The 27,667-nt window shown below is 39.7% G+C and overlaps 1 long non-coding RNA gene across 2 annotated transcripts in view; it reads right to left on the bottom strand.

Annotated features, from left to right (window-relative positions):
* The window catches only part of LOC308067290, a 52,662-nt gene extending 29,611 nt beyond the window's left edge, over nucleotides 1–23,051 (bottom strand). Inside the window, exons 1-2 of one of the 2 annotated variants that reach the window (XR_013929515.1) lie at nucleotides 3,961–23,051; nucleotides 509–543 (exon numbers count right to left, since the gene is read on the bottom strand). This is a non-coding gene — a long non-coding RNA (uncharacterized lncRNA). Of the gene's footprint in view, nucleotides 1–508 lie in introns of both variants that reach the window. The other variant, XR_013929514.1, reaches the window with a different exon arrangement.
* Between the last annotated feature and the right edge of the window lie 4,616 nt (nucleotides 23,052–27,667).

The raw sequence follows: 27,667 nt of genomic DNA, 5'->3' as shown, positions 1-27,667 counted from the left end.
AATTGGCAATGGACTGCTCAATAAAAGTAAAAAAACCTCCACTTGTGAAAAATATGTCTTGGGCTAGTGCTACACAGGAGAACAATGTGGCCATAACGATAATAATTTATGAAATTAATCCCCTCCTTGGGAAGGAGATTTTTGTATGAATAAAGACAGGAGACAGAGCTCTAGTCATTATTAATATTTTTCTCCATGACAAGAGTATCTCGCGTTTTACGCCACCAGTTGCCTGGTGGGATAGCAGTGAGATTTTGTTCACCAGGTACAACAGCAAGTCCAATATTGTTCAACAAAAGAATCTTATGAAATGCTTATTGTACGCATAGTCATTTTATTCTGTGAACATGCCACAGGTGTTCCGTCATAGCAAACAAGATTTTGAAGGTTTTTGAACTGCTCAGACATACACAGGACTGTTTAAGACAAGCATGATTTTTTCAGAGAAGTTACTGCTAGCTTTATAAAAGAAAGCTACATCTTGGTGCATTTTTAATATTTATTTTACCTGTATAAAATGACATTCCAGGATGTCTTGATGATCTGGAAACAAAAATTACACCAAATTAGCTTGATAGTTATAAATGTGCTATATATTCTGTCAGTACTTATGCTCTAATGCTTCCTCAATTAATTTTGTTATATAAAAATGAAAAATACACATACTTTTTTTTTCCCCTAATAATAAGATTTAGTTAGCATCTAATGTTTTTATCTTTATCCTCTGTTGAATATCTGAATATTTGTGGTTTTCAAAATTAGGCAAACATTTTCTTGAAGAAGACAGCCTTATGATCAAGAGGAATCTGAGGATGTAGACCGAATTGTTGGCTTGTTCACAGATCATTATGCCATCTTAGGTCCAATCATGAGAATGGTAATACTTTAATATCTTAAAAAGTTAATAAGGTTTACTTTATTCATAAAGTGATTTTACATGGGGACCGTTCTCTTGAATGTATTATTTTTTTCTGGAAGATCCACATTTGGTTTTGATTGCAATCAGAAAATCTGGTGTAAAAGGAAACACTTAATAAAATGTCTCCAAAGAAGAACCTGTTCAGATTTAGATGGGGAAAGGCATTAATCTTGTTTTACTCTGACTATAAGACTATATATAAATATTATTATAATTATAAGATTATATATAAAAGGTAAGACAATATATTGACATGATGGAGCTTGAGACACACTTGCATTGGAAAAAACAATATTAAATTGTTTGAAAAAAATGTAATTTGAAAGAAATGCTGATAAAATTTCCTGTATATGTAATATCTTGAAGCCATTTACCACACTGAATGTTGTCACATTCCTGTGTCTCAATTAAGGAAAAGGCTGTACGAGCAATGTATTTATATGACAGAATAGAAGAGAAGCACTTACTGGAATAGTGTTTACTGTTAAATTCTGCCAAAGTTTCTTTTAATTTGTGGTATTTTAATTCTATTTAGGGTGACGCCTGCTAGTGGAATCTGGCACTGAGCTACTGTACTTATGCTGTTCATTAAGGAACGTACTGTGCTAAGGATTACGATGTAAAGTATGGATAATTGGGAACTGATCTGTTACCATGTTGGAACAATATGCAATGTAGGTTTCAGCAACAGACTTCTACTGATATGCTAGCCAAAACTGTTTACTAGCCTGATTCTGTATATAGAAGAGGCTATATTATGTTAGAAGTCTTTGTAGCAATTTGGCTACTCTCTAAGTTGCCTGTATGTGGATGAAGCTACTGCAATAATTCCTTTCTGTGCAGATAGAATTTATATCAATGAAACATGATTTTACAGATTCATATTGCCAGGGAGAGCAAAATAAGTTATGAAGATGGCAAAAAGCACATTAATGTTGTACAACTGCAATTACACTAGGGATTTTTTCTTCAGTAGAAACCTTGCCAAGAAATCACAAATGAATCAGCACTGCTAGAACATGCCGAAAAATTTTAGTTATACAAATACTACTCAGATCTAGCTTTAGGGTAAATAGCCAGGGTATGTGCTTAGGCAGAAATTGATTAAATTAAGCAGAATGGCTATTAATTCAGACCACAACAGGAAGAGAAAGGGTCTAACACAGGAGGATCTGCCAAATGTCCCCAGTGTGTCACGCACCAGCCCTCCCTCCACCACAGCCGAGCTGCAGAGGGATGTGCTGAATCCCAATGGCCTCTCCGCAGACCTGCTCTGACATCCATACAGTCCCCTTACAGAGCTGGCTTTCCTTTCATGGAGGTCCACCGTTGTCTTAGAACCTCCAGGGGCTCACACACTGCTGGGTCTTTTACGTTCAGGAGGAGTATTATTTTTTTAGCTTTTGAAAAATGCGAAACGCAGAGCCTGGGTTCTCAGCAGAGACCTGTAAACTGCAAAGCCCTGACTTCCAATGTACATTTTCCTTTTTACCACTTTGCTGTGTTCCTAGAGCAGTAATCATACGATTTGGGCCTAATGTACAAAAATGTCTCAAAGCAAGGCACGTGCCTAAGTGTGTTGCTGGATCCAGGCCAGAAACGGCTCCTCTCAATGGCGGGAGTCTGTGCATGTACATGTCAGTGATGCACTGGAGCTGCTAAGAGGGCCTCTCCCAGACTGGAGTGAGCCTAAGGACAAGCAGAAGGATTCTAAATGAACAATGTGGGTTTTTTCACCGAGGGTACCAGAAAAAGGTCAAAAGACCTACTACAATTCACTACTACAATTGATGTAGGGGTCCCACCAGACCTGCGGGTCTGATCCCCGGCCTGACAGCGGAGGCCGCCGGGCAGGAGCAGGGCCCTGGCTGTGAGGGGCTGGGCCTCGCTGGCCCTGCAGGGCCTGGCCCAGCACTCTGACTCGGTCCCCCCGCACCCGCCAGAAAGCAGGGCAGGACAGGGCAGGAGCCACATTGGATGGCCACAGGGCTGAAGCAGGGACTTGCCCGTTGTCCCCAGGAAGGTGTGTCCCCAGCTAGTCTGCCGAGACATGGAGTTTTCCTTGCCACGGCCTGTCCCCAGGCAGAACTGTGGCATCACTGCATGGAGGGACTTCGCGGTGTCCTTGTGCCAGCACAGCGGGCATCACAGGCCAAGAAGTCTTTTGTCAGAGGCAGTTTCTGACACTGGAAGTGGACGTGTGGAGATTTTTTAGTAAAACTGCTACTGCTTTAATTGCTGTGAAGTTTCTGTATGACAGACCAAACTGAAAAGGAAAGGCAACAATCCTTACATATAAAGATATTGATCTTTGTGAACCCAGTCACAAATGTCGAAAGAAGTTAAAATCTGAACAGTTAGCAAGAGCACTGTTTTTTCTCAAAATATTAATTTAAGAGTAATATCAAGACATAAAATAGCATAAATTTAAGGAACTATGAACTATTCATAATATGCAGAAGTTCTATATTCATTTGAAGGGTAAACAGATTTTTAAAAGTCCTCCTAACTATATACATGGTGTTACAATGAGCAGCACTGCAGATTTATTTTATAATTTAATCATCAATGATGCCTTTCAGTGATATAACACTAATTACTCACAGATCTCGAAGCACTTAGATAAATACAATTATTTTCATTTCACAGAGATAGTTTAAGACAGGACAGTCTTTGTGACTTTTCTAGGAAAATACCCATTTCCTGTTGTGAAGGGCAAGTGCGCTAACAAAAGGTGAGGAAGTGCCTTAGGGTAGTAGACACATCTATTTTGTACAAACCAGCTGAGTGTGGTCAAGGTTTGTCAGCTTAGGTGGAGCGCCATGCTGGTGCAGCTAGTCCCCAGCTAGGCTGGGCTAGTTTGTGCCTCGTATTTCTACTTTCTTGTGCTGACGGAGTGAACTCAAGTCTGGCTGTACCCAGCAAAATAAACCCAAATCTGACTTTCATTCCTGACAGCAAAAGCACTGTTGTGGCTTTCAGTTGTTCATGTGCAAAATGAATCAGCAGAATTACTGAGCATGACTGAGTATGGGACTCACCCAATTCGACCTGAGGGCCCACGACAGTCAGTGCCACTTCGTACGGACTCCAAGCATTGTGTTTCCTTTTTAATTTAGGGTTTAAATGAACTCAGCGTTCAAAGTAAAACACCGTGAAAAGCACTGAATGTCACATGGCTTCATGGGTTTTGATGAAACTCTCTAAACAGGACCTGGTTCACTCAAAACTTAAACCAGGATTTCCTTTAAGGGTTTCTAAGAGCAGCTGAGTTTTGTATTTCTAATGACACTGGGCTCTTGAAGCTGAAGTGAGACCTTTTGTAGCAGCCTCAGTGCAAACAATAGTGAAGGTGAGCTTGCACAAGTGCCAGCAGCAGCAGCAGTGACTGGTCTTCCAGAGAGCCTGTAAAAGCCCATGTCTGCCATTAAGCTATTCTTAAAATAGAAAGAGATGTTGTTGTTCCTTATTGCTTTTGCTTTAATCATGACCGGATGCTATAAGCATCATGTTACGCTTATGTAGCTCTTGCCCTAAGCTTAGATATCAGAATAGTATATAGACAAAACAACTTTCTTACTGGTGCTTGCTCCTGCCTGGGGAAAAAAAGATGTGCTACTGCCTGACAAAGAACAAGAACTCTAAACATTGTTCACAGAGGATTTAAAGCTGCTTAAATAAGAAGCAAAACTAGTTTTAATTTCTTTTTAATTTTTCTTAAGCTATACCTGATTTTCCCTAAAATTCTCAAGTCCATGATGATCTTGCTGGAATACTTTCAAGATTTGGCACTTGGATAGTTTTAAACAGTTTTAAACTGTTTTTACTGTTTTCCATGTACAGTACCAACACATCAATTTTCTTAGAATTTTTAAGATAGATTTTTTAGCCAGTCACATATTGTAGACTGTTTTCTACTTAGAAAAACTTACCACATTTTGGGAAAGAAGTACTTATTTGGAAGAAAATTGAAATAATAAAAGATCATTTTTCTTCCTACATACGCAGTGCATTTGATTCTGACCTATGGGTGTAAGTCAGGAGTACTGAGGAGTATGTGACTTTTCCTGTTTTTTTCCAGTCCTTTGCTAACACTGGGATTTGGATGTTGCTGGTAGGCCTAAGGAGTATATATTATTCCCAGTGTCACTGGTGAGAATGGGAATTTGGGAGGAACACTAAAGACCAGTGTTGCCCAGCATGGAGACTGGAAGAGTCCTTCCCTAGACAAGCACTTAAAAGTCACAGATCATTGAAAACTCAAGACAGAGATTCACAGACACTTTGAGATGAGCCTAATTATTATGGCACTTGGAAGAAGATAAATAAATACAGAGATTTTCCTCATTTACCTTCTATGGTTATTTGATTTTGAACTTTTCTGTGTAGCCATGCTGGCTCAGAACTCCCTGGTTTCAAAAGGAAACTGAGATTCTGACTTTCAAGAGATTTTAAAGCCAGAAGATACAGGCTTACTATAAATGCTAGATATTATGTAACTTTACAGTACAGTGATGAGTCAGTGACATCATTCACATGTGTTTTAAAAATAGCAACCAAATCACAGAAAATGAGCTACTAAAGACTAAAATCATTTAGTAGTAATTAATGATTAAAAATTCTTGCCATCTTTTTTGAAAAGCTCATTTTTTACACCTTGTGCTTCTTTGACTTACTACAGCAAGAGAAACAGCATTTGTTGTATCTGTGTATGGATTACAAGACTGGGCAACAATTATATCTCCTCATGGTTAGTGGAGAGGATAAGCAAAGAGGTCAACTACACTTGGAGTGCATGTAGCACTGTAATCAAAACATTTTTTCAATTCTGATGATGTGAGTAGTGAAAGCAGAGTTCTAAAATGCTGTAAACCACAACTGGTGTCAAGTAACTACTTCAGAAGTGTGTGGAGCTGTCCAGATTCACTTCACCATAAAACTGCTATTTTTCTTCAGTGCTTTTGGTGTTCTCGGTTAATCTCTAGATCTTTTTTTGTTTGATAACATAGCACTAGGATATATTTTGTGGTAAACGGAATGATGGATATGAGATGATTGAGAACTTAGGTAATTTTCTATGGAAAATTCAAGTGTTTATGACACTCCTGCTTAGATGGAACAAAGCAGATTTAAGAGAAGAATTCAAAAAAGCAAAAACATGGGACATAGGAAAATAAGGTAGATTATCTCTTTGAAGCAGAGGTGGTTAGAAGGCAATTACTATGGGTTTCGTAGTATGGCAGGATGCCTGGGAAGCCTATATAGGTGACAGGGCAAATTACTTCATGGGTGGGTAGGGGAGTCTGAGGAAAACCATGAAAAACTGACCAAGTTTACTATCCTTCAAGTTTGATTTACTATGTCATGTTTAATCTACTGAAAATGATTAAGAGCCACACTCCTTTTCATTATTTAAATAAGTAGCTTTTTATTAGAAGCTCTGTGAGTAGCTATTCATATATATATTCTGAAATCAAACTTGAATTTGCTCTTAAGAAATATTCAAAGCCTCACCACTTTGACAGAAAGGACTGCATTGATACCTTCTGAACACAGTACTGACAAGTCAGGTGATAACCTTGTCTAGATGGCCCCCCATGAACTTTTCAAAAACACTTTTATGTATCAGAGATTAATGTTGCAACCAGCATCATCAGCCAAGCCATTTCAAGTGAATAAAATTAAGAGTCTCAGGAATATTTAGGAGTACATGTGAACAAAACAGGACCCACAGAAAAGGGCTGGTCCCAGATGGAAAGGTTTATCTCAGTAGGGATTATTGTTAAGGACAGTGAGCCTGGAAAGTGTGTCTTGTCCACGATGCCAGTGGACTAGTGGTCATGAAGATGGTATTGCCAGTCCTGCTATTCATGCCTGATATCTTCTGGCTGAATGAAACACAACGAGGATTCAAAATTAAAACAAATCTGTATATTAAAGCTTTTTTTTTTTTTTTTTTTTTTGTATTTGTTTCTGGATCTAGAGATTAGCTTTTTGTCAAATCTTTCCTGGCATTGAAAGTGATTTCAGAAAGGTCTGGCAAATACAGGGTGCCTTTCTCCAAAGGGGAAATGTAATTACAAAATATTAAATCGGTCTCAGTTAAGTACTCCACGCAGGCTTAAAAGTCCTCAGGAGCCTGCAGTCTTCACTGAGATGCAGTGACCTAGTTGTAAACTAGTAATACAAAATACAACTAAAAAAAAAGTATCTCTTAAGGCAAATGTTAATCAGACCCTCTGCCAGTGGGCAGGAAGTCCAGGCCTCAGGTTTCACTCCAGACTTGTCACTCACAGCCTCATTGCTTATTTTCTGCCTAGAATCCTCCAAACCAAATAGCAGTTCTGTGCTGATGGGATACTGAGAAAATACTAGTGGAAAGAAACCACAAAAAGGTTGTATCCTAAAAATAAAGCATAGGTAAACAAGGATTAAAAACTGTAGTGGACTAGTGTTTGGTGACACCATGTGAATCTTTTCAGAATACAAGGTTCATATTGCCACTGAGTATTTTATTCTTAAGCATTTTGAATAAAAGCTCAGTGGGGTTTTAGCAGAAGGGAAAGAACCCCTATGAGTGGCTATCTTTCTCACTCCTTACTAATCTGAGCATATTACCGTTTTTTGGAGGTAAAAACCAGTCTGGTGAGGAATTCAGAGCAAACTGGATGGCACTGGAAGCAGAGGAATACTTCATCCAGTCCCCCTTCCTCATTCAGTCCTTACCTGCCACTCAGATATCCCATATCTGCGGTAACTTTAAAGGAGCGCCGATTGACAGAGGAAGGGAAATTGAGCACGTTCAACCTTTGGTTCCTTTCCCTCTCACTACTGGAATTGTAAAACCGCATGACTAACACTGAAGATCTCTAAAGGCAATAGAAAGAGAGCAAAAGCAGAAGTACAGGAGGGTGCAGAGTAGATTCAGCATAAGGAAAATGGCACAGTGTCGTGTCCAAAGTGAATGCCGTGGCTAACTCAATTAATAACAGCAGTAGTATTGACACCTAACACAAAGTGGCATAATATACTTTCAGAATCACAGAACAGGGTGTTTTATGGGCATGCAATCTGTCCCTGTGTCTGGCTCAAGGGTGGCTACTGAAATTGTATAGGGACCTATCAGTAGCCAAAGGCTACACTACAACAAGAAAGTGTGCTTAATCTGGGTGAGAATTCAAGGCGCTGTATGTTCATGGTGCCATTCACGACCAGATAGCAACTCAAAAATTCAATCTAGTAAGTGTTCTATCTTCCTTAAATTAAAATGTTGATAAGCAAAAAGGTAAATACAGTTATAAAGCATATTTTTGTCCAGTGCTGGCATAAGTTTTGCAGTTATCAAACTGAACATTTTATTTGAATAAAATAAATGTGCTTCAGAGGTCTAAAATAATAGTCTTCGATTAACAGGCTTGCCTTACTCTCTCAGTGATCGTGTTAATTCTCCCATCAATAATTGTTTTTATTCTTGAAAACACTGACTTCAGTTGCTGGTATCCATTTTGTATTTGCTATTTTTTGTCTTTTAAAGGATACAATATAAAAATGGAGACTCAACTTACCTGCATGCTACAGAAAAGATGATAGCTGTGGAACTCTGTCATAATGACTTAAATGTATAAATAAGAAGACATTTAAAATTACCAGCTGAGGGCTCTAAAACAGGAAGGAAGTGAAGAACATCACATTTAAAAATCTTATTTTAAAGTAAAAAGAATTACTTTTTGTAAACACATTTTCATCTGCCTCGATTATCTTATATTCTTAGGCATGTGTATACAGAAGCTCTGCAGTAACTTTTCTCATACTCTAATTTATGCACTTCCTCAAAAAATGGAGAAATGATTACCGGACAAAGTCAGCCACAGTTTAAAATGCAGAAATATTTTCAGGTTCAGAACTAGCTTCTGGCCATATGGTTAATAAATGAGAAGCTTGCATTTTCTTTACACTGTCTGCATTAGCAGGTGCAGAGGCAGTCAGAAAGAATGCTGGATTTTTTAGAATCAGGGACAATCTAGCAAAAAATACTATTCAAAATGTTGTAATCCAGTCATATTGTTTTAATTGGACAATGTGGCATTGTGATAACAGATGGCAACTCCATTGGAACAGATTCAGCCAGACTGATAGCATTCTGCCCCAGCTCCTCTGAATGAAAAGCTATGCGCTTCCAGTTTGTATTGCAATAGCTTCATTCAGATTTCACACTTGGATAGACACTGTGCCATTATGAAAGCAAATACCATTTAAGGCTCTATGCATTAGTGTATGGAGATTTCATGGTAGTTTCCATTACTAAAGTGTCAAGTTAGTTGGAGCTGTAATAGCTAAACTGCTTTAGAGTTAAGACATTACTGCTGGTAGCTGTCTACCCCACCCCCAGTCAAAGGTTACAGTTCCTGGATTGAAGTTAGGACAAATAACACGCCTGTATCTTAACTACTCCATCTAGATGGTGCCAGCTGACATCCATCTTCCACAGCGGTTTATCCTAGGACACTGGGCTTTTTCAGCGGAAGTGCTACACATGTTCCCCTCTACTGACTGTGGTAACTCCTGGCAGAGGAATGGAATGGACAGATGGAGGCAGAAACATTTTTAATTTCAGAAGAAGGATTCGCCAGAACTTGCTTCTCAAAATTCTAAATGTTAATAGCTTCCTTCTATGGAGATAAAAGCAGTTTCTAAGCCAGTGGATAGCTAATACAGTGTTGCCACTTTGGAGAGAGAAATATGTTAATGGGGCACTTTGACAAAACATGCAGGAACATCAGCTATGTTCTCCATAACCTTCTTCATATCTGTGCACTTTGTCAAAACAGTAGAGCGCACGAGGGGTGGAACACAAGTTAGTCATCTCACCCTACCCTAAGGGCTATACACCCCTTGGGATGCGAGAGCCTCAGCCATTTGTTTCCTCCTAACAGTAATGATTCGTTGGGGGGGTGGGGGTAAGAAACCAAATGTGAACAGACTCTGGCTGCCTCCTGTGCTCTGTGTGCTTTCTCACTCCCATGCTGACCCTCTCAAGAACAATTGTAATCCAGCTGAAGTTTTTCCTGGCTCTTGCCCTATTTAACAGATGTTTAATAATGGTTCTGGATCACTACTTACATGCTGAATAGTTTTCTGTTAATCTGAAAAAAAAATCTAGAGAAAAAAGACTATGTAGGGGGGTGGTGAGAAAAAACCCCAACAAAGCAAACAAGCAAACCCTTCAAAACATGAAAAAGATTTTAATTCTTAGGGTGTATGTATCTGGTCAGCAACAATTTAGCTTCTTCCGGAATGACTTTATTGATGTCTCAGTACTTGAAATGCTTTTGTAGTACACTTGGCAGGCACTACTGTGCAGAAGATCATGATGTACAAACACACATAATTCCAAACAGCAGGATTTATCTATCTCAGCAGGCCCTTATATGGCCCTCCACACTGTAGTAGCTAAGCTCCTCACGATCTTCTGGGTATTTGTCCTCAATGCTTTAGTGAAATATAGAAATGCTATACTCTGCACTGTCTTGAAGAATGGCCTCAAGCGTGACTGTAAGCAAGACACCCTCCCTTTTCTCACATCTGCACCACTATCTTGTAAAGCTGTGAAGCTTCAGGCAGCTGCTTACACCCTGCCTGACCATAACAAGCCACAGATTTAAAGCAGTTAGGTGATACGCTATGCACTTTAAAGGTGACCATCCAGATCTTCCAAGGGGCCACACTTTCAGTCCTGCTGCCTGCAGTCTGTCATCCAACTACAGGTCACTGTAGTAAAGACTGAGGTTCCTTACTAGCCAATGGAGAGCAATAGACAATTTTATGGCATGAATCATCTGCTTAAAGAACAGATGAATCACACTCTCCAATGTCTATTTATCTTCACTGGTTGTAGAAAGTTCAGAGAATTATTTGGATAGAGAACTCTACACTTGGTCAGACATTCTCATGCCCTAGTCTGGTCATGAAAACTGCCATCAAAAGACAACATGGGCATACCCAGACTAAAAGCAAGATCCACAGAGGCTGTCAGTCACCTGAAACAAACGACAGTTGGTAGGTGCTCCTAGGTATCTTTGAAGATATCTATGTCAAAGTGATTTGTTTGAGGTCTCACACAGTACAGACACAAAGTCTGCATCTCACAAACCTCAGGTCAAAATGTTGTCTATTGATCTGTCTTCCCTACTAGGCTGGTGGAAATGAATAAACATTATAATTGCCACAAATTCAGATGCTGCATACAGAAGGTCTTTTTGTTAAATAAAAAGTTGTAATGATTAATTACAGGAAGGAGGTGAAATCATGCATGCCTGTGCCCTATGGAGCGGTCTTACAACCTATGGAGGGTTTGAAACTATCCTTGTCTTGCACTGTCCTATGAAAACACCTTTAAAGCTTTCTTAAAGATTACTCTCCTGATGAGAGGAGGCCATATGTAGGCTACTGGACACACAAATGTAGGTTTTACAGTACTTCTCATTTTGTGTATATTATACTGTGTTTGAAACAGGGATTTTATTGTGTTGCTACAGACTTTCTAGCTGTCTTCCCCATTCAACACAGTCTTTCCACTTAAAGCTGGTAAACTACAGTCCCTTTTTACTTGCGAAGGTGCAAGGCACATGCATGAGAAACAAGGGACTAAATACTTGTGAGATTGCAAAGGAAAGCCATTGTTTAAACTCCTATTTAAAGACTCAGCTTTCACTTAAAGAAGAAAATAATCCTCCAAGTTATGGTCTTAATGAAGATCATCAAAATTGTGAAGGGAATGTAACAGATGCAGAAATACCTGAATTTCCTTGAAGCCTGAACTACAGCCTGAAGAGATTAACTGTCCCATTAGTTGTCACCTTATACTGAAGATAATGTTTTTTAAAGGGTAACACGTTGTTAAACACGTTGTTATTTCACTATTTATCAAAGTAATAGAAGAAAGAAAAGGAATCATTTGTTATTGTGGTGACTAGTCAGAAATATTCCTGGACATCAAGGATGGGAGAGAGGGAGAGATGAGACAGAGACAGAGAACAAAGCAAGATTGCCAGAGGTGGATCGGAGGGTGTTCCAGGTTAGGATAGATCAATGTATTGATTAAAATGCTATCAAAGAATCAAAAGAAAGCCAGTGCAGTTCCTCTTTCATAATCTGTATTTCTTGGTCAGCTAATTTTCCATAGTGGTCTATTAAATAGATTTCCCACCAGTTAGCTCAGAAGGTAAGAGCTTCCTCTGGGCTTCTTGGCACTTTTGACTCTGCCATGACCTTTGGCCCAACCAGGGGGTGCCAGGCAGGTGCAGTTGGGTATGAATTCATTTGTAGCACTGTATCTGTTACATGGAAGTGGCAATCAATCCGTCAATCAGCTCTAACGATCAGCTCTAACAGCCTAGCCAACTTAAAAGCAAAAAAAAAAAAAAAAAAAAAAGCCAATACCAAAACATGCCAGAGTTGGGAAGATAACATTTTCACCCTTTATAAAAGCTGGACTCTAAAAGCTTAGAGATTGCAACTACTAGCTTACAGAGAATAGAAAAATATTGGACTCACTAAGCACAAGAAGTCGCCAGAATCAAATACCTGGTGTCAGGTCTCACAGATGGGAGTCTGGCATGTAGAACACCAGGTCCCATGAGCATACTTTTTGTGTCTGAACTGTTCACAGAAGGTGCCATTTTTGTAATGGGAAAAAAAGAGATACATTTTCCTGCATGCCACATCCAGTTGTAGTTCCTATCACGTTTATAGGAAAGGATACTAACTTTTCATCTTTTCATTGACAAGGTAAATATATAATAAAACACAGATACTTTGTAAGCTTTTGTTGGTATTACTCTTCAGTTGGTAAAATTTCCCTCAGACAAAAAAAGGCTTCCTTGTCTTTCTGTGCTGGTTAGTAGAAAAGGAATTATTAATTAATTTTACCCCAGATTTATCGCAGTGAAAGCAGAATCAAGACATCGTGTATTAGCCACCTAATAACAAAGGAGATTACATAAAACTGATGTCAAAATTATTTTACGTTTTTTTAATTCCACTGACTCCAGAAAATATTTGTGCAGGTAGAAGGGAACAGGATCAGTCCACCCAAAATGTAAGAAAATAACAGTACTTGAATTGTAGTTTACACTACTTAAAATTAACTATAAACAATTATATATTTTTCTAAAAGATTCAAGTTTAGCTTCTCTGTGGTAAAAAAATGACATTCAGTTCATTTTCCATTCTCCTCTTTTGAAAGAAAATATTAAAAGTCTATGGAAAAAATGAACAGGCATTTGGTAAAACTTGGCTTCTGACAAACTGGCAGCAGTTACTGCATTAATGAAACACATTCACAAATGCTGGCTGCTTCCTCCCTGGAGGAATTCCAGTAAAGTACCCACCCTGGCATCTCCCTTTCCAGATACACCAATTCCACACTCTTAGGTCTTGCTGACTTACAGCAAAATTCATTCTAAAGTCGGCCTTTTGTGCCATCCCAACTAACTCTGAGTCCAGGCAAATGACCACATCAGTCCATCTAGGTTGTATCTGTGGCTTCAGATATCAGACAGATATATTCTAATCTTCAGCTATGTTTAAACTTTACATAAAAATGTCTAAAGCTGTAAAACACAGTAAAAGCAAGCATATCCCTAATGCCTATCATCTGAGGCCCTCCTCAGATTGTCTTTATAATCAAAAGAAACAACAACCTCTGTTCCTTAACCTGTTGATTTTACTTCAGTGCATTCATGTTATTGCAATAATATTCTCAGGTAAATGAGAGCAAAGTTAAAGCTTTCAGTAAAGACAGGCAATAATGTGAATTTCCGTAAGTCTAATTCTAATCCCTTTTAAGACTGAAATGTATCAGTAAACATGGACAGCTGTTGATACATATAGAGTCATTCCACCCACGCTCTGAGCAAGTCAGATGTTGAGCAGCTCCCATTTGGGAGTTCAAGCTAACAGGCACAATGCCTAAGTTAACAGACTTTTCTTCTCCTTCTGGCATGTGTGCACTCCTAGCCACCGCATCCTGATGCATCCCCTGCCACCTCAGGTGTCCAAACAGGACAAGCAGGACACTGTGTGGCACAAGATCTTCATGAAGGTTTGCACCCTTACCAAAGATTCTTTCTGCTGGACGGAATGACCTTTGGTTTTGTTGCTATTGTTACTGTTACGTATTTTAATTTTTGTTTGTTTATCAGCTATTAGTTCATTTGCTCAATGGACCCAGTACGAATCAAGGCTATGATGGCGTAGGCACTGTAGTTACACAAAACACTAACACAAATATTTAGGCTTCATCTAAAGAAACTAGGCTGTATGCCCTGGAATTCTTAGGATGCATTGACATCTTGTGGACAAAAAGAATATAACACAGCCGTACCTCCTGCCAGGATACGTTAAGGCAATATAAACGCAGTACTTGAGGACATATATAAACCAAGTTCAAACAACCTAGCTTGATGCTGAGAAGACTGTACTCAGAGTAATATGGATTTCTTCTGAAGGAAAACATTAGAATATTTATCTAGTTTGTTTGGATACGTTTGTGGTCTGCAATGATTTTTCGTGCTGCTGCAGCTAGACTTCTGCTGGCACCTGAGATACTGTGGGTAAACTAAGTCGGACACTACTATACAAGATGGTTCCAGCAGCAATGGCAGTATACAGGCACTTTGTGTGCAGGAGCCCAAGAAGATGTACAGTTATGACATCTTCATGATGGAACAGCCAGCTAAGGCGAAGATCTTATGGTCTTCATGATGGAAGTTCATTCACTCTGGAGGGACAGACTAGTACTGTTCTTTGCAAATAAATTATTGTACTTAGAGAAATTAATTTGTTTCCCCATCACTATTATTTCCTTCCTCTCATGTATTCATTCCTTCCCTGTCTGTGGAGCATATCTTCAGGAAATGAAAGGGAACAGAGCAAAGCAGATACCAGTTGCTCCACAGCAGCCACATTTGCAGGCCTTCACTTTAAGCAATCATTTTTGAAGGGCTCTTTTGCATCAGCCTGACATACCTGATCTCATGACAAACAAGCCTGCCTTCAGTTACCACATGGAGATGGTGGAGCTTCGGGATCTTCTGCCATGACAGAACCATAGAGTAAGATTTATTTATTTATTTATCTTCCAAATGAGTGGTTGACAAGCTATGGCGCTGGGAGAGACTGATCAGCAGCCTGCTGAGAACAGTCACACAGTGCTGGAGCTTTAATTTTGTTTTTCATTCCATCTATATTAAAAATATCTAAACCTAAGTTTAATACTTTCTTAACAAAACCTGTCCATGGGATTAATGGCTGGAGTTGTGATAAACAATTGGTGGGAAAAGCAGGTTGCTGATTCATCAGAGAGCTACAACAGAAACAGTTTTATCATAAGATGGGTGCAGAGATTGGATGCACTAAAAGATTTGTATGATAAGCAATAGGAAAACCTAGGTCTTGCATACTGCTTTTGTTGGCAAAAAAAATTTCTGTGTCAAAGCATTTTTATCCACAGCATTTTATCAGGGTTGTTAGTCAGGCCACCCTTGTTTTACATGGAGACACAGTGATTTGCTTACAGTCATCCAGCACACTAGTGTCAAAGAGAAGCAGCATCCATGGCATCTCAATTCTTCAAAGTGCTCTGTTATACTCACTATTGCCCTTTTGCCATGTCTTGCACTGGAAGCATATATTGCTTCTTTTGGCCCACACTTGGTACTTTGCAACCACTGTCCCTGCATTTCAAACATTTGCAGCATATCTCACCATTAGTCTGAGTTTTCATAGGCCAAGCACAAATAACCAGCAGATCCATGATGCTCTGTAGAAGGGTGGTATTGCAGCTGGGAACATGTCAAATGCCATTTCCTAGCATATCAATTAAGCTTTTCCTTGTTATATCATCTGAAAATCCAGACTATATTTATCCAAGACCGTAACCTCCCCATAACCTCCCCTCTGTCCTGTGTCCTGATGCTGTTACACCATACAGTCAAGATGCCACCATCCATCACAACAGGTTCACGTTCAGTTACTTTCTGAATTGTTTATGTTTTAGCAAACTTTGCATTAGTTTTGCTGAGAAACGATTTTTAGTGCTGTTGTCTTTGAGCTACCAAGCTCAATCAGACATTAAAAATCAAAGGAAAGCTTGAGAGCACAGCGAAGTGTGGAAGGGAAGTTTCAAAGGATTGCTCAGTAAAACAAGCTATATAGTTTTCTTGCAAAGAAAAATTTCATACTTTCAAACTCTGTAGTAGAAAACCTGGGGGGAAAAGGAAACTAAAACCCAAACCAACGAGCTTTTTAGAGTTCAAAGTAGAAATCATGTTTCTCAGTCACTGCTGGTTACCATCACTTTTTCTTTACAAATAAAACCGACTGAAACACTTTACTAAAAGACGTTGCAGTTCATATTCTACCCAGAAAAAGGAATTAGACAATATTAGGGCTAGCTTTATTATTAAGTTATTAAGTTTATTATTAACATTATCAAGGCTAATTAATCTAGGTGTAATACTAAAGAGATAAACTTAAATTACTTTCAGGACCTGAAATGATACCTTTTCATGGTGCCATACTATACCAGATGGACACAGTACAGTTCCACTGGGGTGTTCTGAATTGTGTGGAACTAACACATTGTTAAGATATTACAGTAACTAGCCAGGATGTAAATAGTTTCCACACAAAAACTGTGTCAGCCTGCTAAAAATCTGAGTTTACTCCTGGAACATGGCACTGCCACAGTCACAGGCACCACCTCAATCACAGGCCCGTATTTTTGATTTTTTTTATTTGTAAATGTTTTTAGGTGTTTCTAATTCATGGTAGTTTGGAACTGAAGTTTTTGGTAGGAGAATTCAAAGTCTGCAAAACACCTGCAATGCCAATTTGCAAATGCTTTGGGAGAGTCAAATCAGTTATTTAAATGATTTTAAATTTAAACAAATATACTTACTGAAAAGACCTAATTTAGTCTTTGTTTTCTTTCATTGTGTTTTGCATTTTTCACTGTCTAATTTTTCTTTTTTTAATACTTTTTTTGGTGGAAAAGCTTAACAGCTGGCAATACCAGCATTCTCCAGTGTATGGAAGTTGTCCTGGGAAAATAGCACAGCTAGGACAAATCTCTTGTAGAAAGGATAGTATAACAGGACAGTTAGTCACCTTAAAAACACTGTCTGATACTCACGTCTTGTGGGGCTGGGTCTGCACTCTCCATGACTGTGCCTGCACCCAAAGCTGTTGGTGTTTGGTAAGTAGCTTAGCTTTCTAAAGAAACGAGGCAGATGTGATGGCATACTGCATCCATCTGCAAGGTTTCCTTCCCCCAGCAACTTTGTGGAGACATAATGACACAAGTTCATGAATATGAATACAGCAGTAAACGAGAGAGACCTGAAACAGTGCTCCCACTGAGAGAAAGGCAGGCAGAATTCAGCCCATTGTAGCCATTTACAGCGTCAACAGCTAAACATCATACACATTTACAGGGAGCTTTGAATCAGCCTTCTTCGTGTATGTGGCCATTAGGGTGCCTCAGAAGGAACTTGGGGAGTTGGGCAGGGGACAAAGTATTGCCATGGGAAGTGGAAGGAGCTGAGAGGCGGGTAGGATTGCATATGGGTGGTACAGACTGAGAGGAAGCAAGGCTTCTTTAGCTCCACCGATCACTGAAAAACTGTCTGGTTTTTTTCCCAGTCCACATAAATGGTGTGAGGTTTTGTGGCCTGTGCTACTGCAGGACATCAGAGCTGATGATGGTTCTCCCTGCCGGTAAAAGCCCATGAACTGTGGCTTTTGGTCTGTCGCAGTTGCATGGAAGATGTAAGAAAGCAAAACAAGGTGATTCCGTATTGGACTAATTTTTGCTCTCACTTCTACAGCAGTGAGGGATGTTAAGTCAGAGTAAGCATTTTAGGGTCATTACTTTTTCAGTTGCTCTAGAAGGCCTCACTAGTGTACCTTAGCAATGGTGTTCTTCACAAAGGAAAGACAATGTTAAGGCCATGACGTTAGCCTTACCAGGGCTGACAGGCGTGCTGGTTAGCACCATATGTGATTTTGTGAGGAAGACAGCTGTTATCACTAGGAAGTGTATTGAGATTGCTAAACTCCCCCCAAACAGCCATTAGCCAGTAAAGACTACTGGCAGTCAAGCTCGCGTGGACAACTGAGTCTCTATGTGATACAGCAAGACAGACATAATGAATGATAAGGAATAATTCATCCTTAATTTTAAACAGCATACAGACTGCTTTTTCTCACTTTCAAATTTCCAGCTTTTTGACTCACAACCAATCACACTAATTATTAAAAAAAGAAGTGAATTTTAAGTAATCTATTAGCTAATAGGCAATGTTAGGCACTGCTAATGGCTGCAAGTATGTATATGTCCAGTCTGTGCCAAAGGTAAATAGATTCTTAGCTGATCATACTCTGACATCAAAGGTGAAACTTGTAGAAATTGTGTCTAGGAATAAAGCGTCAACCCCCATATCTTTTAGAAAGTCTACGCCACGGGTAGTTGGATGTAGTTCCTCTGTCCACTACCTTGCCATGTGTCTGCAAATAAGGATCCCCAAAAGGTAACTCGGCTCTCCAGCAAATAACTAAGAATACAACCCTGCCTCAGGGCTTAAAGGAGGATCCAGGAAATTATAGGCCCATCAGACTTACTTCAGTCCCTGGGAAAGTTATGGAACAAATCCTCCTGGGGGCTACCACAAATCAAATGAAGCATGGGACTGGGAAAAAAACTAGCACGGATTCACTAAGAGCAAACTGCGCTTGACAAACCTGATTGCCTTCTATGACAAAGTAACCTGCTGCATTGATGTGGGGTGAGTGGTGGACCTTGTCCACCTGGATTTCTCCATGGATTTCGAAATGGTTTCCCACAGCCTCCTCCTAGAGAAAATGATGCACTACGGTCTAGACAAGTGGTCTGTGTGGTGGGTGGTGAACTGGCTGACAGCTCTGTGGAAAGGGACCTGGGGGTTCTGGTGGAAAACAAGCTCAACATGAGTGAACAGTGGGCTGCTGTGGCAAAGAAAGCCAATAGGATGCTGTGTTGCATCAAGAGCATCACCAGTACAGATAAAAAAAGTCATTATTCCACTCAACTCAGCACTTGTCAGGCCACACCTGAAATATGGTGTTCAGTTTTGGTCCTGGTTATGCAAAAACGATGTGGACAGGCTGGAGAAGGTCCAAAGAAGGGCCACAAAGATGATCAAAGGACTAGGAAGCCTGCTATGAGGAAAGGCTGAGAGAAATGGGTTTGTTCAGCCTTGAGAAAAGAAGGCTTAGGGGAGATCTTATCACCATGTTCCAGTATTCAAAGGGTGGCTACAGACAAGATGGAGAGTCCCTTTTTGAAAGGAGTCCTGTGGAAAAGGCTAGGGCTAATGACTCATGTTACTCCTGGGGAGATTCTAACTGGACACAAGAGGAAAATTTTTCACAGTGAGATCAGCCATTGGAATAATCTCCCCAGGGAAGTAGTGGATTCCCCAGCATTGGACCCTGTTAAGATTTGGCTGGACAAGGTGCTGGGCCATCTTGTCTAGGCCATGCTTACGTTGAGAAAGGTTGGACCAGATGATCCTTGAAGTTCCAACCTGGTATTCTATGATCATATTTTGCATTTCTGGAGGTTAAGGTTGGGTAAGTTCACTGTCTCCCTAAATGTCTGGGCTGGCCTCAAGCCTCTGGAAGGAAAATTGAGTTCCTGCAAGGGAAAAAGGCAAAGCAGTTCAGAATTAGGGTTTATTCCTGGCATTAACACAAACTCCCTATCTAAGCCATATCTAACAAATCACGTATTTGTTTCTTTGTGCCTCAACTTCCCTGCCTATGAAAATGAAGCTAATAGCTCCTTACCCATTCTCAGAGTGATTAGAGAAATAATTTACATCTAAAGTGGTTTGAGTTCCTATGACAGGAATCATTACAGAAATACGAAATGTTCTTGCTGTTTTTCCAGGGAAATAGAAGTATCCAGTCACTCAGCCAACTGGCAAGACATTTCAGATGTTTTTGACTGTGGATATCTCTGTTTTCCAGGCTTCAGAAGGGTATGCCCAACACCTGATAGCTAGGTTTGGTTTCCCTTCTCTAAAATGAATGATAGCTGTGTTTTTAAACAGAGATAAGGGGAAAGGGGACAGTGAAGGATAATGGTAGCAGTTTGGGCTGTCTCTTTTGGCTTGGCCTCAGCCCCCTTATCTCACCTAATGGCCGAGTGAGTGCCAATATTTATTTGGCCATTCTCATTCACCAGCTGCTCCTGTACCATGGTGTTTTTCTTCCCAGATGGCAGCACGATGTTCCATGATAAAACTGACACAAAAAACAATGCAAAATTTGTCTAAGAGAGGTTCAGCAAGCATGAGAAAAACAGCTGATATCTTTCAGAGCTAGCCAAGTTGCCTGACCTTGATGCCAGAGTAATTATGGTCTGATTTGAACAGAGGGTAAGAAAATAAAAGCCACCACCAGATTTATCAGGTATGTTTCTGGAAAAAAAAAATTCTGCTTTTTGGCTCTGTGACAAAATCAATTGCTGCAATCTGAAAAAGCTCCCAGAAGTCCCATATATTAGCAGGTCCTGCAAACTATTACATGCAGGCTAATTAATGCCCTTCTAGATACATATTTTATTCAATTATATCTCATTCAAAGGAACACTGAGATGATATAAACAACTGTATTTTCCTGGGTTTCATCTTTCATTTGTCAATATTTAGAAGTACTGAAGAGAGATCTGATATTTAAATAATATTTATGTTTTTTTAAAATAAATATTCTTTCCAATCTCCTAAATTATTACAGAAAAGATGTAATGAAATTGTTTTATTCGTCTAATCTCTCTGAAAGCAAGATACTTTTTTCCTACCAGACAGTAAACACTTGTATACAATACTTTTTTCCTGCCTTATAGATCTAATGATTAAAAAATATAATTAATTTAGAATTATGCCTTTTTAATGATCCTTAAAAAATAACTAAAAACCTTACTTCAATTAAATAATTAACCCTCCCAAAAGTCTCCCTTTTACATCTTGCAATGGCAATACACTGAAATATATTTTTATCTTGTAGATTTCTTATTTCCTTGTGTCCTATGTTCTGATTTTAAAGTCAAGTTAATCATGTCACATTCTGAATATCTATAGATATATATGTGAGGATCCAGCTGCAAGGCTAGGATCTTCAGTTATAGGTTCTGCAGGTAAGAGACAGCTTCTTCAGCCTGGATGCTGAGACCTTTTACCTGCTCCATGGATCTCCTACTCACCAGCTAGCCCAGCTTGATGCTCACTAGCAAACACATGCATGCACTCACATGCCCATCTGAGAGGCATCACGCACTGGTGGGTCACCCTGAATACCAGCGCTGTCTGACACTGCTGCCCAAACCCTGGACCCCCTACTCACTCGCTATTTCCCTGTCGAGTTTGCTAGCAAATTACACGTGCACCCACACACGTAGCAAGCCTGCGGAAGATGCAAACAATTCCTCGCCCCGCTGATGGCACCAGGCAGGTGGGCTCTAAGCCCAGCCACCAGTGCTAAGAACCTCACTCACTTCGCTCATACTGTTTCCCCCAGTTCAGGAACAGTTCACACTGTTCCCATCCCAGTAGCTGCCACTGAGGTTGCTGGCACTATAGGTGAGGTGCATCTGCACCCCCAGCCTGACTCCAGCTGCTGGCACCAAATCCACTCTAAGTCTGTTCCCCCCATAGCTGCCACTTAGCCCTTACAGCATTCACACACTCACAGGGAACAGAGTGAGATTACACAGACAGGTGGTGAAGAAAGTATTTAATAATGGGAGAGGACAGACTGCAGTGATCAGGTGCATGGCTCGGTCAGACAAGCATACTGAGTAGCAACGATTTGCATGTGCCAGGCCCTTTTTATACCCCTTTTAGTCTATTCCACCCTTTATTCCTCCCCAGTCCCCTCTCCCTAAACATTCCTGCATTAATTTTGCATAGTCCCACAGGACCCTCTCTAATATGGCAAATTCTCATGTTCATCTTGTTCCCTCCTCCTCCTCAGTTACTAAATCCAAGTTGTCTCCTTCTAATGTGAAGCCTGGTAGTTTCTTAATGGCCCATCAATCAGTGACTGGAGAATTTTGGTCTTTGGTACTGCCTTGTTATCCCTTGTCTACAGGGTCTGTGTCTCTGTGAGTTCTTGAGTTCTTGTTATATCTTTTTGCACTGGAAGGTCCTTGACTGAATAACCTTAATGAAGCAGATGTTCTCACCTTCCAAATACCCTTACAACAGTGGCTCTCTTTCTTTTAAAGACAGACAGAATTTCCCACATGCTGCTTTTAATCTTGAAACAGAGCCTTTAATAGCTGCCCTCTTCTGTTTTAAGGAAGCAGTGAGAATCAAATAAATCGGAAGCACTGAAGTCAGAAAAGTAAAATTAGCGTTCTACTTAAATAAAACTCTGTGCAATAAACCCCAGTTATTCTAATTATAACTCAAAGATCCTCACCCCATTTTTGTATGTTTTGGTCCAAACCCCTGCAATCCATACTGTTAACCTTTTCCACTTCACCTACAGATGAGTTCTGAGGAGTGCTAAGAGGACCGCAGGAGCAGCAAGCTTGCCGAAGGAGGTGGAGCCCATGCCTTGCCAGTCACTCCATGGGTGCTTGTCAGACAGCAGCGCAAAACCGTTCCGTGTTTTGGTTTCTGCTCATGGCAGATTGTGGTTTAGTGGCTACAGACAGCACAGCTAAATGCCACAGTGCTCATGTTTGCTTCACATGTGGCGCCTGAGCTAGGAATCTCTAAATGAAAAAAACCCATGATTTTTTCTCATTTGAGTGAAAGAGCCAGAATTTTTGTTGTGGAAATCATAGTAATTACACAACTTTATGTGTAGCCTAGCCTTTATAAGAATGACAGAGAAACTTAGAACGTGGGTACATGTTCTCTTCTAGCTCCATCTCTGCCAAAGAATGGCAGCTTCCACCTGATTATCACAGCCCTCCCCTGATTACCCCTGTCCTCAGATCTGCCAACTGAGCACTCCTGGGCCAGAGCAGTTCCCACTCCCCTTAGGCCAAGTTAGCCGATGGAGCTATCCCGATATATGAGGGAGTAATTTAGGTGATAGATCTGAGGGACAGGTAACATGCAATAAGAGATAATAATGAAGAGAGTGTGGAAATAGTGCTCTTTGGCTGACAGGGGGAAAAGATTTATTGTGTCAGTGTAGATTACCGGAAGAGTTAATTTGCCGTGATGGCAAAGAGGATGACGTTACCTCAGTTGTGCTAAGGCTTTCAGCCTTGTATGGCTCACAGGTAGGTACTGAAGGTATTGAAGCATTAGCAAAAGTTTTCAAAAGGTGCTAAGGCAACAGTTCCTGGTTCCCGGTTTTCCAGTTTATTGAATTTTCCCCAGGCTAGAAGGAATTATGTGGGAAAACTGTACTCTCAGTTTTCTCCAGTTACTTTATTTGCAACAACTGCCAGTCAAACCACAAAGATTACCATGTAAGCCTCTCTAACATCCCAAAACTGAGCTTTTGGGAAGAGAAACAGCACAGATAAGTCATTGCAGGAATCACCATTCCTGGAGTATGACTTCTGTAGCAGTAAAAGGAAAAGGTCATTCCCTTTTAAAAAAATGAATTCACTTTGCAGATACTTTCCTTACAACATCTGTATCATTAACTTTTACTTAAAAGGTTTCTTGTAAGAATCTGCAAACCCATCTATGCAGAACCTGACTGGAATAGCACTAGCCTCAATCAGGTGTGTTTGAGCACTGCCACCCAGTCATGTACCGCAATTATGTACTGCTTCATCACTAACGCTAAGTAAAATGCCATGGATTGAAAACACTGAATATTTGCAGAAATCTGTGATTCAAGTATGGAGATATTAAAAAATTAAAAACTGTGAAATCCTTGGATTATCACCTAAATTTGTGTGTCACTTTATATAATAAAGAACAATGCACCAGTAAGAAAAGAGGCTAAAATCATCAGGTAGATTATGTATTTTTTGTTCCATTCTGTTGCACAGCTTTTTATGTTTTAGTGACATAAGATATCAGATGTCTGACAAAAAATCTCCCTTACATATTTTCTAGCTGTACTATTTCAGTTTAATGGTGATATAAGTCAACAATAACTTTTTGCCACCTCTTGTTGACTAGACTCCAGACCCATTATTTTTATCCAAACATTTAAGCTTTTAATCTTGCATATCTTTTATCAATAGAACAAAATAAAACAATAAAACGTCAGCAGAGGAACTGAAGCACAGTTTCAGACTGTTTGATGTACAACAGCCTTTCCTGGCTTGCTAGCCTCAAGGAGGGGTGTTTTACCACATGATAAAATGATCCTCAGCTCCCTCTCTAAAAGCACATTCTTCTTTGGAGGGCTGACAAGGGCCACTTATCTTGTGCTATAATTCTGTCTGTGCCAGATTCATAAATGAAGTGGTATTTCACCCTAGACTAAGTGAATGAGTTAGATATACTTTCCTGGAGGAAAATCAAATATCCTAAGGCAATGAAAGAGTTAAGAAGGTCATAGGATTTGTCAAGCATCATGATGTAATTCTTTGAGTCTACTCATCTCAGAATGACTTAAGACTCTGGACAATGTCCTTTTCCTTGAGATTCCAACAGGATCAGAGGACTGTCTCTATAAAGAAGATTAAGCAGTAGCTGACTAAATGAAAACTTGGTGCTAATTCAGGAAGTAATTCTAAGTTACTATGGATTTCCTAGATTCTCAATTCCTTCCAATATAAACGAAAATCTTTTTAACTAATATTATGGTTTAGATCACATTTATGCTTAAGAGAAACTGTGTAAATCAACTTTTAATGCAATTGATCTAGTCACTGGAGTGCCAAAATATAGAGTTTTTCCCCTTTTCAAGCCCCTTTTAAAAACTGATCAGCAAAGGGAAAGAATCATAGCAGCTATTGTGGCTCATACATCATCAGAGTTGTCAAGCAGGACCTAAACGTAACTGGTGTGTTAAAAGTCACCTAGTGAAATAACCTTTAAAGCTGCATATAAAGCAAAGAGTTCAGTTTCTAGACTGACAAAAGACCTGTTTCACATCAGCATTAAAAACATTGATATTTTTGTTACATAGACCTCAAATTAATCACTGTTCTATTAAGTTCAGATATGTCACAAAGAAGATTCCCTTCTAAACAAGATTTTGTTTTCCCTTGTCCTAGAAGACCCTTCCTGACTAATATTGCGTTAGTGCAATTTGTCATAAGATGTGCTGAGGAACAGAGATTATATACAGAAGCAATTATTTATTTATTACATTTTTCTCTTCTGTGTCCACCTTTGAATGCCCACTGTAAAGTTGGTATCCAAGCTCATCCTTTGAAAGTGAAATTGCTGATTATGCAAGCAGAACATTGTTATAAAGACAGTTACAGATTCAGAAATAGCTTTGCTGATTTATCTCAGCACCACATGGATGTTTTCTTTGTCATAATTTGTACAACATCTCCACTTTGATTCTACACAAAACGGCTTTTTTACCTTCTTTTCATTTCACATGAAGCAGCTAACTGGTCAGAGTTGCGAGAATCTTTGACCCTGGCAGAAATCTCAAAAGTCTTGAAAGATTCCCTTAGGCCAGCTCCTGAATGCGTAACTCTCGGCTCCTGGGCATTTCATAGCAAACAGTATAAGCTCACAGAACCTAATTTACTTGTCAGAGATCAGGATTTCCAAGTTTTGGTAGTAATTACCTTTCTGAGCCCATATAGCAAAATGAATGAGACATAACATCTGTTTTCTGGTTTCTTAAGTAAACTTATATCGAGTGAATTCAATCATTGATTAACTGTTCAAGCCAATGAGACATCACATTTTTCAAAGTCAGAAATTATTACAATTTCCATTGAGCCTATGATCTAATTAGTACTGAGTGGAAAACAATTTTCTCAGCCTGTTAAAATGTTTGAGATTTCAAGAATTTTCCCCAAACCAAGGAACGCTGTAACAGCCTTCCCAGTGGCTGTAACGCCCAATCTACTGTATGGAAGTTCAAAACACTCCTACCCTTAATTCAAATCAAAGAATGTGGGTTTCCCGCATCTTATTGATAGCCAAACCGCTAGGAGGTTAGCTATGACTCTGCTGGTTTTGATTTGAAATGGCATCGTAGTGATGGGGATGGGTCATGACTGATGTGGGATCTGGGAAGCAGGATTGATTTTGCGGTTTGGATATGGAGCAATACTAATTATTGGACAAGGGAATTCAAATCACTGTGCTCCTTTACTATAGGGATATGAGAAGGGACTAAAGTAGTTTAAAACTTTGCTGAAAAGAAGGGTTTGTAACAAACCCATTGTTTCCGAGCTATAATTACGACACATCTGTGTTTTATAGAAATTGTTCTTTCCTAGCTTCAATGAAGTTTTCTGGAGATGGGTTTCTGGTAAGTACACCCCACGTCTGGCTTTATGAAATTCCTGCAAAAAAACATTCTGCTTCCACAGGATGCTGCTGCTGCATCTCCTTGTAGATGAATTTTGATCAAAGTAGATTAGAGAGGTAGAGCTGGGAAAATGGGGCAAGCTTACAGGATGGACTGGAGGCTCAGAAATCCATGGGTGGGAAGGAATAACAGTCTAATGTACAAAGACCGGGGATTAAGAAAGATGGGTGATGCATAAAAGAATATTGTGAAGGAGGTAGGATAGGCTGGTAAAGAGGTAGGAGCAGTCTGGCATAAGAAAAACTTCAGAACCATGGCTGTGGTTGATCATGTAAGATTTGAATTGGTGATGTTGAGATGGTATTGGGAAGTACTAGGGATCTGTCTCTGGAGCTCTGATTGAGGATGGTTGGCGTTGCAAAGGACTGCTGTTGCATTTGAATACCGCCAGCCCTGATTTGAGAAAAGGGGGATGTATATGCAAATGATGCCTTCTTACTTCCATAATTTTCCTTCTTAGCTTGTATTGCACTGTCCTCTTTCTTGACTTCATAAAATACAGAGTACAATTTTCTCTTATTGTCTCATCCATTTTGAGAACAAAATGACAAATCTGTAGCATTGAGTCCTTCTGTCTCCTCTTAACTGTCCCTTCTTCCTTCTTGTCATCAGATTCTTTATGATCACTGCTGCAGGCAACTGCAGTCCCCTTTCTTAGCATACCTAAGCCTGTAGTCCCCCTTTGACAAACCCTGCAGGGAAATCAGGTATTTAGGTACATCATTCTCTTACCCAACTACAAATCTTTCTTTACACAAGGTGACAATATCTTGCCATGTAAATGCTAAATAAGTATTCACTCTCTAAAACACACTCACCTCTAGGTGAATGTATTGCTTTCTTTAGAGTTTAACCTGATTTGAATTCTGATCTTTGCTAGTAATCCACTGAAATATATTACAGAACCCCCTGAATTCCATGCTTCAGTGCAGACAACCAAGTCATAGCAACTGCAGAGAACAGCAACTAATTCCTGCCTTTAACCCCAAATACGTATCTTCAATCAGTTTTGCCAGCTTTGTAAATTCTTCAGAATTCTGATGGCTTTATGGCTTATCTTGGCCAGTGAGACATTAGCGCCAAAATCCTCATGGACTTCACCAAAATCAAAATTTCATTTTAATTGTTTTATTAAACTGTCAAACCCTGGAAACTGTGACTTAAATGGGATTCTTGGTTTTCATTCACTCCAACAAAAATTGCTAGGCCAAACCA

The sequence above is a fragment of the Falco punctatus genome (assembly GCF_963210335.1).
Source record: "Falco punctatus genome assembly, chromosome: 7".
NCBI lineage: Eukaryota > Metazoa > Chordata > Aves > Falconiformes > Falconidae > Falco > Falco punctatus.
Note: the sequence above shows the minus strand (reverse complement) of the source record. Positions and strands in the feature narration are given on the sequence as shown.